Source organism: Carassius auratus, unplaced genomic scaffold (genome assembly GCF_003368295.1).
Source record: "Carassius auratus strain Wakin unplaced genomic scaffold, ASM336829v1 scaf_tig00215379, whole genome shotgun sequence".
NCBI classification, from domain to species: Eukaryota; Metazoa; Chordata; class Actinopteri; order Cypriniformes; family Cyprinidae; genus Carassius; species Carassius auratus.
Genome location: NW_020528054.1, coordinates 21655 through 36870, shown reverse-complemented (window position 1 = coordinate 36870; position 15216 = coordinate 21655). Strand labels below are relative to the sequence as shown.

The 15216-nt window shown below is 35.9% G+C and overlaps 1 long non-coding RNA gene across 3 annotated transcripts; it reads left to right on the top strand.

Annotated features, from left to right (window-relative positions):
• Positions 1–790: 790 nt before the first annotated feature.
• Positions 791–2969, top strand: LOC113094359 (uncharacterized). 3 transcript variants are annotated; one of them, XR_003288066.1, is made up of 6 exons: positions 791–851; positions 1520–1624; positions 1711–1807; positions 1941–2005; positions 2108–2319; positions 2408–2969. It is a non-coding gene; the product is annotated as an uncharacterized LOC113094359 (long non-coding RNA). The 3 variants fall into 3 exon arrangements; XR_003288065.1 differs by having other exon boundaries at positions 2108–2969; XR_003288067.1 differs by having other exon boundaries at positions 793–851; positions 1524–1624; positions 2108–2969.
• Positions 2970–15216: the final 12247 nt, after the last annotated feature.

Below are 15216 nucleotides of genomic sequence, written 5' to 3'. Positions count from 1 at the left end.
ACGACATTTACTATGGGTTTACCATAGTAACCATAGTTTTACTCTGGTATTTGTATTTACTAACACACAATAACCACAACATTTACTATGGGTTTACCATAGTAACCATAGTTTTACTCTGGTATTTGTATTTACTAACACACAATAACCACAACATTTACTATGGGTTTACCATAGTAACCATAGTTTTACTCTGGTATTTGTATTTACTAACACACAATAACCACAACATTTACTATGGGTTTACCATAGTAACCATAGTTTTACTCTGGTATTTGTATTTACTAACACACAATAACCACAACACTTACCAGGATTTTACCACAGTAACTGTTTTTACTCTACACTATTTGTAAAGCACAGTAACCACTAAGTTTGCCATGCCTTTAATATCTTTTTGTGATGTAATTGTAATTCAGTGTTTTTTCTGTCTTGCAGTTACGTCGGATTACATACTCCACAACAACCTGTAATCCAGCAGATCTTTAAAGAAGCCATCTCTTGTAAAATCTCTCTCTCTCTCTCTCTCTCTCTCGCTCTGCTAGAATTAACAGGGAACTTCAACTCCACGCTCCCAATGCTGATACTGAAGAAGCTGTCAAGGGGGCTGAACAAGTCCTTCAAAGGATCAACCCTTCACAGGTAATCTTGAAGACTCTTAGTTATAACTGATTTGCTTTAATGAACGCATCCTTATATTATGTGTTAATCAAATATTTTGGTCACAGATCATTTTAACACACTGTCTCAACATGTTTATATTTCAGGAAGGCCTGTCATGAGATTTGAATTTGACCATCTTGTGCATTTATGAAGAAGACCAAAAGCTGCAAAGGCAAACACTTCCAATGGTACGTCAGATACATTTTTCTCAGCATTTAATGTTTCTTAAATTTTGGTTCACTTAGCCCATCAGGAAGAACACTCAACAAAGAGCATGTTGTAATAGTAATAATTCATCCAATAATCATATTATATTGCACAAGCGTACTTGTACAAAATTCTACAACTTTTACTCCTACTGCTGTTATTGGCCATTACCACAGCTCCCATCAGATTGTGCCCATTGTAAGAGTGTTTTATATCATGAAGTTTAAATGAAGTCCATTGTATTCTTTATTAATCTTTACAAATTGGTGCCGCCTCTTCCTGTTTCAACAGTACATGATATCTGTCCACACTTCATAGTCTGCCTTTCTTTCTATGGTGATGTTACTGAACACATCTGTCTTAGAAGCAAGAGAATGGAAATCCTAGTTTAACTTTTCAAGTGCTACAAATCAGATCTTCAATGAATTGGGCAATCAGATCACTTAAAGTTGTTCACACAAAGACCAATAACTATAATGAGAAGTATTTTAGCATCCACACCAACAGACAATACTGTTCTCTTAAATCTCTTAAATGTTCCCCTTATTCTGTTAAATTTATACACAAAATTCTGCCTTTCTCTGCCTTTTTCACTTCATCTTCATCCTGTTCTCCCTCACTCACACATTCTTTTATGCTCTGTTGTAAGGCAGAAACTGAGAGTTTGCATGATGGCATTTTCTCAGACGCTGAATCTGATGTGTACAGATGAACTCAGGAGCCTACTAGAGTTGCCAAGGAACTTGTGCTTGAAGTATATAATGATATCTGCTTTATTTATATTTTTAAACAACAATAATGATTAAACATGGGGTCAATAAATATTTTCTTGTTTTACAGCTGAAGACCAGAAACGCAAAGAAAATCAGTCAAACCAGTCCTAAAGAAATGAGGAGTGAACATGCACTTCTTGTGCCCCAAAAGAAAAGACAGAAAGGTGAAAAGTTTCACATTTCAATTTGTATGTCTGAATTCAATGCAGTTATGTGTGGTACAACATTGATGTTGATCTCTCAAAAGACTTTTCAAGTCCGCAGTTATAGTTTTTCACATATACATCTTTTTTATAGCTCCTAAAATGAGCAAATAAGCTGTGCATCATCTCTGTGATTTGGGAAGGAAATGACTGAATATGGTGAGTACTGACACCTGCAACTTTATTCACCAACACTATTACTCTAGAATGGTTATTGCTGTTATTGCTGACTTATTGTTTTGTCTGTTTGTTTGAATTAAGATGAAGCCAATTGATGAAGATATCAATTGAATGGCCACCGAGTGCATCACTGCTACCTGAACCCATCAGTTATCTTCTGTGAAGACTGCATTCACAAACCGCTCTACTGCGACAGCTAAGATGTTACGGCCTGCAAAGTAAACATCACAGCTAAACAACGAGAGCTAGTTGTGGTGGGATTCTTTTGGCCAATATCCCCAACAAGAATCAATGTTAAGTCCAGTGCAACAATTATAAATAAAAATACTATATATTGTTTATTGATTTACCATAACCTAAATACATGTTTTGGCCCTCCAGGACAGCTAGACAAGGTGGAGTGTGAGGAGGACCGTCAGAGACTCCAGCCACCCGAGCCATGGATTGCTCTCACTGTTACCATCAGGCAGACGTTATCACAGAACCTACACCAGCAGACAGTGAGACAAGTTCCTTTCACAGGCAATCAGACTGAACTGAACTCATACCAGTAAAACCATACACACCCCACCAACCTCATATGCCCTGCACTCTTATCAGTTATGCTGACTGGACTCAATATTATTATGCACCCTGACATTCTGTTTGCACTAATTCATACCGTGCTTTACTGCAGAGATGTATGTGTACTGTGATTATTATTGTTTTCAATTCATGCTCTTTGTATAGCATAATTTTTAACATATATTGTTATCTACCTGAATTGAGTCCCTTATATATGTGTGTTGCATATATATATATTCAGAATTTGTATTTCATATATATTCATGAATTAATTCATTTGTCATCCATACTGTCACGCTGCAGTCTGCACCCAAGACTTTCATCACCTGTATACTTGTGTTCATTGTATTGTGACAATAAAGATATTTGATTTAAATTAGTAACATGTCTTTTGTTCATCAGTTGTGCTGTAGGGTGCTGCATAACAACTGCAAAAAAAAATGTATGACATGGAAGATTATGATATGTCCAGGACATGGACAAGCAAGAAGAGGAAGAAAAGCAGGAGAGCTCTAAAAACTTGATGTGATTCTTTGGGGCTCAAGACATTTCACCATGCATGCATTTGCATGGTTTCATCTGATTAGAAAAACATGGTTTTAACATAACCCATTTTTAATATTGTTAAAAATTGTATATCATTTGTCTTAATACACTACTTTAGTTGTCTTTATGTTGTATCCTCCAGTAAAGTACTGCACATGGTGTTGGATAATAAAGTAGGGTGAATATTCTATATTAAGAATGGTGTTTGGTAAATACACCATTTAATTTTGTAAACAATAGTTAAATGTGTTTTAATTAAGAAATGAACATTTGGTTACATTAATGACATTCAGTTAGATGAAGGGCAGGCTGAAAGCTGCATTAGAAGATACTGCATGGACTATAATGCTGCAGGAATTTCATGTACAACTGAAGGTGATGGACAAGGGAAAGATCAACATGAATCCAGTACTGTATAATAAGCAAGATGAGCATGCACATTACTGATGTTTAGTACCCGAGGAGGACAAATATGAGGAGTATTTTACACAGAGACACAAATTAGCTCTTAATATTATGATTCTTTGCATTGCATGAATTGTATGGCTTTGCACTATAAACTACACACTCTCTGTACCTTGTCTTAATGAATGACACATTGACACTGTGAAAGTACAATGAAGTGTCACAGTATGTATTGGTTGTTTAAATTGGTGTCTTTGTTTACTTTCAATACTGTATCCTTGCACCTGATATAATTCAATATTTGGAGCCTATTCCAAATAGGCACTGATGTATATTTTTATGGTTCTATTCTTATTCTAAGATAAACATGACTTACAACTTACATATTGGCAATTTGTTGAAAAGAAAAACTTAAAAATTATGACTCAGCACAGTCTGTTGTCCATGATGAGAAAAGGTATGTGTATGTTTTACTGCCCTTCCATCTTCAAGGGCCCAGTAGAGTCCCCTAGAAGAGCAAAAAAATGTAAATTTCAAATGGCTGTAAATCAAAGTCTGATTATAGTGTCAAATAAAAAATTGGCAGGACAACTACTTATGCTATGCTAATTAAATAATGTTGGACAGAGTTTTCAATCATATATGGAAAGGTGGTATAAAGGTGTTTAAAAAAGTGCACTTAGTAAAATATCGAATTTCAGCCTGCCTCTTAAATATGTCATGAATGTTTGCACAATGAACATGTTTAGATTACCCTTTGTTAAACAAGATTGCATTTTCCCATTTTTTAATTATTAAACATTTTAAACTACATTACCCATAAGCCTCTGCCATTCTATCGTTTGAACGCGAGTAATATTAGCGCTGGTATTTGGAGTTTATTGGAGTTGTGCTTAGGGTTAGGGTTACGATTTCGGTAAAGAGGTAATTTCTCACGACATAGCAACACTGCATTGTTAACTGAAGGTGTTACTGACGTAATAATTACAGTCAAACGGACTTTGCAACATTAAGCGGTTTATAATTTGGGTTAAAAGATAGTCCAATCACAGCGAGTTCTGCGAGAGCCAAGGGAACGTCAAAGCCAATGGCAACCCAGTTGAGCAGAGGCGTCACACTAACTTGTACATATATGGTCATTTATGCCGGGAGCTTCCGGGTTCCTGTAGTGAATGGACAGAAGCTGCAGTTACCCTGATGCAGCAAGAAATACGTTGATTAAAGGTGTTTTTTTGTTTTGTGTTTTAACGAAGGTATAATGATTCCCATTGTATTGAATAGGCTACATTGTTTACACTAATATTAGTGTACAGTACTTAAACTCAAAAGTTTGCATATACTGTGTGAAAAATAAATGTCAAAATGTTTCATTTGCTCAAAAAAAACACCTCTGAAGATTATTTAAACACAATATTTTTCTACTACTCAATTTTCCTTCTGTAATATTTACAATGTATTTATAGTGTATTAAAGGTAAACAATTTATCACATCTACGTTTCATGGAAATGGACCCTAAAAACTTGCCATTCTTAGATCCACCAGTTGAACTATAGGAATAGAAAACAAACAAACAAACATCATGACATCAATCACTCATTGTCTAGTCATTTTACAGTGTTTATTGATATGTCAAACTTTTCGCAGATAAACATAGTGCCCAGAACAGTCTCTCTCCAGTTTATTCCACTATGAAAAAAAAAGAAAAGTTGATAAAAAAAAAAAAAATGCATAGAGGTAACTAAGTGAAAACAAACAAAGAAAATTGCAACAGAAACTCCCTTCAAAAAACATAAGTTTAATATTCAAAAATAAAAAGGGAATTTGTTTACAGAAATCCTGACAAAAGATGCCAAAGAATAATCAAGGCTACAGTTGAAAATATATTGTTTTCTTCCCTTTATCAACCAAATAGGCAAAAATGATTAAGAACAATGCTCCAATATTTTACAATTATCACCTTTAAAAACATATATCCTGTAATCATTGTTTGCTTCTATTGTGAATAAATGCAAAACAAATAAATGGTTAATAATAATAATAATTATTATGTATATATATATATATATATATATACACAGGAGTGCTTATAGTAGAGATTGGAGTGATGAATGTAGAGGAAAAATGAATACAAGCAGAAATGCTAAGACTGGAGGTTGGCAGTAAAGGACTGAGAGCAGATGTGTCACACAAGAGAGGAAGATCTGGAAGCTTTTGAATGGGCTGATATTGTGAAGAGCTGATGAAGAATGATTAAGTAATCTGTGAGAAATCCTGCAAGAAGAAACAAAGATAATTTATCACATTATGAACAACAAAAACACTGACAACAACAAATGGCAGAATACAACATACTGTAACTGCAGTGTGCATAGCAGTAATTGTACAGTATTGTCTGTTGGTGTGGATGCTAAAATACTTCTCATTATAGTTATTGGTCTTTGTGTGAACAACTTTAAGTGATCTGATTGCCCAAATTCATTGAAGATCTGATTTGTAGCACTTGAAAAGTTAAACTAGGATTTCCATTCTCTTGCTTCTAAGACAGATGTGTTCAGTAACATCACCATAGAAAGAAAGGCAGACTATGAAGTGTGGACAGATATCATGTACTGTTGAAACAGGAAGAGGCGGCACCAATTTGTAAAGATTAATAAAGAATACAATGGACTTCATTTAAACTTCATGATATAAACACTCTTACAATGGGCACAATCTGATGGGAGCTGTGGTAATGGCCAATAACAGCAGTAGGAGTAAAAGTTGTAGAATTTTGTACAAGTACGCTTGTGCAATATAATATGATTATTGGATGAATTATTACTACTACAACATGCTCTTTGTTGAGTGTTCTTCCTGATGGGCTAAGTGAACCAAAATTTAAGAAACATCAAATGCTGAGAAAAATGTATCTGACGTACCATTGGAAGTGTTTGCCTTTGCAGCTTTTGGTCTTCTTCATAAATGCACAAGATGGTCAAATTCAAATCTCATGACAGGCCTTCCTGAAATATAAACATGTTGAGACAGTGTGTTAAAATGATCTGTGACCAAAATATTTGATTAACACATAATATAAGGATGCGTTCATTAAAGCAAATCAGTTATAACTAAGAGTCTTCAACATTACCTGTGAAGGGTTGATCCTTTGAAGGACTTGTTCAGCCCCCTTGACAGCTTCTTCAGTATCAGCATTGGGAGCGTGGAGTTGAAGTTCCCTGTTAATTCTAGCAGAGCGAGAGAGAGAGAGAGAGAGAGAGAGATTTTACAAGAGATGGCTTCTTTAAAGATCTGCTGGATTACAGGTTGTTGTGGAGTATGTAATCCGACGTAACTGCAAGACAGAAAAAACACTGAATTACAATTACATCACAAAAAGATATTAAAGGCATGGCAAACTTAGTGGTTACTGTGCTTTACAAATAGTGTAGAGTAAAAACAGTTACTGTGGTAAAATCCTGGTAAGTGTTGTGGTTATTGTGTGTTAGTAAATACAAATACCAGAGTAAAACTATGGTTACTATGGTAAACCCATAGTAAATGTCGTGGTTATTGTGTGTTAGTAAATACAAATACCAGAGTAAAACTATGGTTACTATGGTAAACCCATAGTAAGTGTTGTGGTTATTGTGTGTTAGTAAATACAAATACCAGAGTAAAACTATGGTTACTATGGTAAACCCATAGTAAATGTCGTGGTTATTGTGTGTTAGTGAATACAAATACCAGAGTAAAACTATGGTTACTATGGTAAACCCATAGTAAATGTTGTGGTTATTGTGTGTTAGTAACTACAAATACCAGAGTAAAACTATGGTTATTATGGTAAACCCATAGTAAATGTCGTGGTTATTGTGTGTTAGTGAATACAAATACCAGAGTAAAACTATGGTTACTATGGTAAACCCATAGTAAATGTCGTGGTTATTGTGTGTTAGTGAATACAAATACCAGAGTAAAACTATGGTTACTATGGTAAACCCATAGTAAATGTCGTGGTTATTGTGTGTTAGTAAATACAAATACCAGAGTAAAACTATGGTTACTATGGTAAACCCATAGTAAGTGTTGTGGTTATTGTGTGTTAGTAAATACAAATACCAGAGTAAAACTATGGTTACTATGGTAAACCCATAGTAAGTGTTGTGGTTATTGTGTGTTAGTGAATACAAATACCAGAGTAAAACTATGGTTACTATGGTAAACCCATAGTAAATGTCGTGGTTATTGTGTGTTAGTGAATACAAATACCAGAGTAAAACTATGGTTACTATGGTAAACCCATAGTAAATGTTGTGGTTATTGTGTGTTAGTAACTACAAATACCAGAGTAAAACTATGGTTATTATGGTAAACCCATAGTAAATGTCGTGGTTATTGTGTGTTAGTGAATACAAATACCAGAGTAAAACTATGGTTACTATGGTAAACCCATAGTAAATGTCGTGGTTATGTGCGTTACAAAGTCCAGAGTAAAACTACGGTTACAGTAGGAGAAGCATGGTAAATATGCTGTAGTTACTGTGTGTGAATTGGCTACACATGACGTGGTCAAGCAAAAGTTAGGCTAGTATTGTAAAAATATGCTAAATGTGTGGACTTTTTACACGATCACGATTATCACGCGATATTGGGTTGGGTGCTTTGTTGTGCTTGTATTAGTCATGTCTAAAAGCTGAAGACCTATATGTCACATCATAAATTTATTTAAAACTGCAACAGGTCTATAAACAGTACAGGTTAGCTTAGGCTAATGACAATGGTAGGCTAGCTGAGCAGCCCACTGACCCATAATTGGAGCATAAACTGCCCTTTAAAAACACGGCCCTGTCTAACGTGATGCAGAAATACTGAAATAATTAAAACAATACGCTTAACCACGTGATATCATTACAAAAAGAAGAATAAAAAAATATATTTACCCTTGCTTACCTGTTTGAAGGTGTACGCGCATCAGGTGAACTGAACGAGCCTCGCTTGGTGACGTCACTGCCGCTGAAGATGATGCGTGTTATTTGGACGCATCTGCTCTCCACCGAAATTAATGGGAAGGATTGGCGTATCATATGCACGCAAAAATGGCATTTGGCGTATGCATTACACGCAAATAGAAAGTGTAAAGTCGTGTTATTTATACGCAGACTGATGAGAACGGGTTGTGCCAGCAGCTATCTGATAGCAGGATGTCTAGCTAACAGAGAACGCCACTCAGCTCTTTTACAAACACTTACCAACACACACACACAAATAGACAGGCATCTCTAAAATGACCTCCTGATTTTCTTCAGAGGAATAAGAGGTTGTTGTTTGTAAGTAGAGATAGGGGGAGAAATAGAGAGAAAGAGAGATACTCAGTGTCCAGCTGATTAATGTCCTGCTCGGAGAGAGGGAAGGAAAAATGGAAGCAAAGAGGGAATCAGGGAATGAGAGGACCATGGGGAGAGGAAGACAGGAGCACCAGAGGAAGTGACCTGCCTCCCAGGTCTGTGGCACATTCTGTGAAAGTCATACACATTAACACAGCAGTGGCCACTGTGAAGGTGAAGCCACTGAGTCTAACTAGCTAAAGCTAAAATCGCTTACGATTCCCGCATGAGGTCATTGTGAGAGAACAAAGCGTTTAAGCACTAATGAACGATTTGGACCTATTATTCATCATTTAGCAACCCTTAAAAAGATGTTAACATGGTTACCGCAGATTCTACTCAGTGTGAAACCATAAATTACAGTAATTTTTGGTGTTCAGTACAATACAAATAAAGCTCTATCAGCAGCATCTGTAGCCATTGTCGGAGAGCACTGATATGTATTGACCCATGATGAAACATTTTCTGTACAGTAATTTTATCCTATTCTGCTAGTACTTTGGTTGCCATTGTAAATATTTGTTCAGAGATATTATCTTTATTTTAATTTTATTATTTGAGATACAGTGCTAATTAATATTTCTTAATATTTTCAATATTTAAACAATGACTGTTACCTCATATTTTATTTTCATACAGACTGCAGAACAAATCCATTTTAACGTTTTAAAATGGCTAAATTTGGATAATTTGATGATAACATGCTAATGCTAGTCAGAGGTATGTTGTTTGGTTGAGTGTTTTTTTTTTTTTTCTTGTCTCTGATGTCCTTCCATCAAGACTCTTTCATCCCTCCCCCTCCAGAGATAAAAATCATTTACACGTACAAACACACACACACAGACACACACACACATACATACCCGCACCAAACCTGTCTGAAAATACTGAGGACCGTATATACCGTCGGGAATAGATGACTCAATCGATGTCCTTCAAAGAGACACAGTGAGTGACTGCTGCTCATCACTTTATCTCTGCCTCTTTCACTCTTCTTCCATCTTAATTTTCCTCTCTTTTCATCACAAAAAGAGATGGGCTAAAGGAATGACAGTGATTGAGAAAGAGAATGAAGGAATTACTGAACATCAAAAGGTGACCACGTTGGTAGAAACATTTTTGACCAGCCTAAGCAGGTTTGCTGGTTTTCAGCTGGTTGGCTCATTGGAAAAAGTGGACCCACTTTATATTAAGTGGCCTTAACTACTGTGTACTTACATTTTAATTAATTATTTAGTACAATGCACTTATTGTGTAGATACATGTTTTTTACAATGAACTTATTTAAAAAAAAAAAAAAAAAAAAAAAAAACAACGACATGTAATTACATCTGTATTTAATTTATGTAATTACATTTATAATTACACTGTTGACCCATACTTTACACCTTAACCCACCCTTAAACTTACCCATACCTCCAACCCTCTCCCTAACCTTACCCATATCCCACCTCAATAGTAGCAAAAGTGTTTTACAATACAATATGAACACAATAAGTACATTGTACTTATTTTTTTATGTAAGTACATAGTAGTTAAGGCCACCTAATATAAAGTGGGACCGAAAAATTTACAATCACCTACATTTTTCAGAAACTCCACAAAACACCACTATACATACAATTAACTGCAATTTCTAGCTGAAATAAACACGAGACTCAGTAAAACAACTACTACTTTTATTCTTTTCTACACAATTTATGAATACAAGGACATATTATCGATTAATAAAGACTTTTGCATGGTTCCTTGCTTTTGCCATAGATGCCACATGATTTGTAAACTGATACATTTTGATGATTATATAACAAAACCAGCTCCACATGTATGGATTTTCTATTGTAGTAAACTTGCTAGGTAGCTCCACTGGTGCAGCACTGCATTTGTGATGTGGAGCTCTTGGGTCCGATGAAATACGAGTAATGATAAAACAACACAGATACTTGTAGAAGTGAGCTAAATTGTCAGCAAATATATATATTTTTTTTTGCTCAAATTTGTTTGTAACAATATCGGTCAGGTTTTGGGTAGGGTTTATTGCACGTTGGTGTGTCATATTAAAACACAATAGAGCATTAAACTTTTGGTGCCTCTTACTGGACATTTAATTCTCGAACTGTTGTGTGGTGTACAACAACCAAAATAATGAAACACTGCCGGATTCATGTTCATCTGTTTAAGGTAAAACTGAACACAATTTTAGCTCCACTTACCGGACATTTCACTTTGAAAGTGTCAAATAAATGTGCAAGAAGTAAAGTAATATTTTTAAATATCCCCAATTTACTTTAAAACCAGCCAACAGGCCAGTCTACGAGACAAGCAGACCATCTTAGGCTGGCTTAGACTGTATATTCAGTGAGGTAGTATGTGTTTGCAAAGGAAAGATGAAGAGGAATACGTTTCAAGGCACAATTTTTCCACTTAAGGTGACATATAACAATAAATATGTATCAGCCAGCATCATTTCCGTGACATTAATCGACAAAATCTGACAAAAAACTACATATGCCTTTCGTATGCGCCATTTCAACGTTTATATTATAGCCTCAAAGGGCCAATAGTCATCTAATGTAGCAATTGCTCAATTCCTTCAAACACAAAGAACATCAAGAGAGATTAACTATTGAGCCGTTACTCTGTGGTATCGTTTAAATAGAGGGAGGTGTCGGGTTTCGTGAGTTTATGTGTGTGTGTGTGTGTTTGTTTTCTGAAGTTTGCCTGAAGGAAAACATATATCTCAACAGCTTAAGAACTCACCCTCTCTTATAAGTGCATGCCTTTAAAGGAATTAACTCCAGTTGAGCCTAGTGTATGCTAAATATTTGTGTGCGTGGGTCGGGTTATGCTATCTACAGTTGGTCCCTGTAGGGATAGTAAAACCTGAAATCACCTGCATATCGGGGAACATAAACATGCTAAATAACGTCTTAATGAATATCTAAAAAAGGTTGCAGAAAGGTTTATGAGCGCATAGTTTTGGGACATATTATTTCAGTCTCCAAGATCATGGAAAGTCCCCACCATGACAAAGTTGTAGTTATAGTAGTTGTCTGTGTATGGGCCTACTTTGGATTTATTTACTTGCCACCTGGATTCTTTAGAGAGAGAGAGAGAGAGAGAGAGAGAGAGAGAGAGAGAGAGAGAGAGGTATTTTCGTCAAGAATGTGTTTGTCACTCGTCTATATGATGAAAGAGGAAGAAGATCCAGACCATCAAGTTCCAAAATTACATCATAAAAGTGCTCCATACATTGAAATGGAAGTCATACAATAGTTTCGTGGGAGGAACAGACTGAAATATAAGTCTCTGAAGTTGCTGAAACTGACTTGATGATAAACTGTGACGTAAGTGATCGTAGCAAGGCAAGTCTGAATATAAAGAATTACAAAAGAGATATGAGAAATTAACATTTTAGTCATTAAAAAAAAAAAAAAAAAAAAAAAAAAAACTTTTGGATCTTAAAGTTTCATTATATTGAAAACAACTTAACATTTTGCTAATTTTGCAAAGAAAGTCATATAGGTCTAAATGACTGCTCAAAAGTTCAACAAGAAAGATATTTTTGAAGAAGTGTTTATTTCAGAATTCAGTGATGAATAGAGATAAATTATTATTATATCAATTTCAGTTTAAGATCAATATAGATAATGCACACATGCTGTATATATATATATATATATATATATATATATATATATATATATATATATATATATACACACACACACACACACACACACACACACACACACACACACACACATTTTATTTTATTTATTTTATATTTTTTCTTCTACAATGAAATGCATGTTTCCAGTACATTTACACATGACTTCTCGCCCGTCACGACTGTGTGTGGTTTTGACCGTATCTTTTATTTTGTTTGGTGGACTTGAGTTCACACGGATATTGGAATGAACATTTTCTGTCTGATTCTTAGGAGGAACCAATTGTAGCAGAGCTCAGGTGTTTTAATACCAGCTCACAATCGTCCCCAGATGCCAGTGTATGAGTGTCTCACTGATCGGAAATACCCTTGACACTGTAACTTCCAGAGTAATCTAAACTGAGCTGATAAGTGTGTGATTGGCATGCTGCGCTTGTGTTGCCAGCGATATCTGAGCGTTTGAGAGCTGATATGTTTGGTGCACTGAGGCAGTAAATTGAAAATATATTCACAGACACTCTTGATGTTTTTAAAGTTGATTTGTTGTGTTGAAGGGAGATTTGGGGGGCTGTGTGTGTATATGTGAATATGCAAGTGTCGCTCTACCTCAGTCAGTACTGTAATATATCCATCACGGACCCCTGTTGCCATGACAAACCGTAAGACCTGTCACTCCGTGTTGCTTTTAGCTGCTCCTCAGGTCATGTGAAAGGAATTCAAATGATAACATGACTGAATATTGAGTGTGTGTGTGTGTGTCTGTGTCTGTGTGAGTTTAACCGTGTGGACAAAACAAGGCATTGTTTGATATTTATAGTGTTTTGAATATCTTGTAATTCATTCTAAGTCATCTGTTTTTCCTGTCTAGTCTGACCGCTCATTTCCATTTGAGTTATGTTTAGTAGGTCACACTTCATTTCCATTTAAAATTTACATAATGCCTATTTATTTTGCAAAACAGATAGGCGCCATCCATGACAGTGGCAAAAACAGGCATTTAAGGCATGATGAAATGAAGTTCTCTACAAATTTGTGCAGCTTTTGATACCGAATTTGACATGGAAAAGTGACAGTCTGTCTGCTGCTCTATCACTAAGACACTAGCACCATCCGAAAAGCACCTTGGCTCTGTTGCAAAGCGTTTGCAGAGCATGTCTGTCTGAGGGCCTGTTGGAGGTTGTTAGTCTTAAATCAGGTGATTGGGCAGCTGCTGTCTGCTCACATCTCGTCTCTCTAATCCACAGGCAGAGTTTAGACCTGGCCCGCTGGCTTCTAGCTAAATAAGACACACATGCTAATGTAGCATTAAGAGCTCGTGTTGGCGAGGCATTGGATGGAATGGGAGTGAGTGCGACAGAGCTATAGAGAGTAGAGTGTTGTCTCCCTGCTCCTCAGGGGAGGATATATCTGCTGAAAGCCTTCAAGTTTGCAAATGAGTCTTGACTCGGTTATAAATGAAGTGGGGGGTGGGGGCTAGGGGGAGGTGCTAAATATCTGTGTGGTTTGACAGTACAATACTGCCTTTCTGAAAAGAAACTAAAATCACAGCTCTATCAACGATTTTAAGACCACGTACCCTCAGGGTGTAGCTTTTGATTCATTTTGTCATTTAGATTCGTTTAGATTCAGTTTCAGACAAAGTCCATTTTATTTCATAATATGGCATACTTTTGAGTGAAAGAGGTCCTTCAATGAGAAACTATTCAGAAGGGGTCAGTGTGTTTATTATTATTATTATTATTCAAGAATGCATTAAATCGGTTTCTGTTATTATATTATATTATATTATGTTTTGTATTTATATTTAATAAATATACATTTAAAAATTATTTTACAAATTAATAATATAATATAATATAATATAATATAATATAATATAATATAATATAATATAATATAATATAATATAATATAATATAATATAATATAATAATTAAGTTAGGGAGGAGGAAAACGATTACACAGAACATTATTTCTTTGGAATAACATGGAGAAATATGTATTAAGACATTAAACAAGGCAAGTTTGATTTTACATTCGCGTAAAAAATCAGTTCCATTCCCACACGACCAAATGAATCACTCTCTTCATACTTTATTCTTCACCTTATCTGTGCACCTCACTCCTTCCATCATATCTGGCTTGCTGGCGCCTCGGCATCTCCATCCCTCATAGTCACCGAAATCACTCCCACTTTCGTCTCCCTGCACTCTTGTCTCTCTCTCTCTCTACACATCTCTCTGATGCTGTTAACAGGAATCAAAGCTTTTCTGCAGTTTGAGGACTGAGGCAGGTACTTGAGTCCCACAGGTGCTTTTTCCCAGCTAACCAATCCCGTCCTCAGGCATAGCTGTCATTCCTTACATAACTCAACCCTGGCACCTGCCCTCTAGCTTGGAACAGAGGGAGGGAGACTGAGACCGACAGCATGAGGGAGGGAGGTTAGTAGTGGGAGCTGCTTTTGTTTGTGAGCGAGCGCTGTCTTAGCTGGGGGCTAAACTAGTAGAATTACACCAAGAGGGAGAACAAAAGCAGCTTTTACAAGAAGTACAGAGAAACGAACTCTCTGTACACACATATTGTGCTCGAAACCTTCTCTGTATTCTGTTCCACTCTCTCTTTTACTCACCTCAGTTTGGGA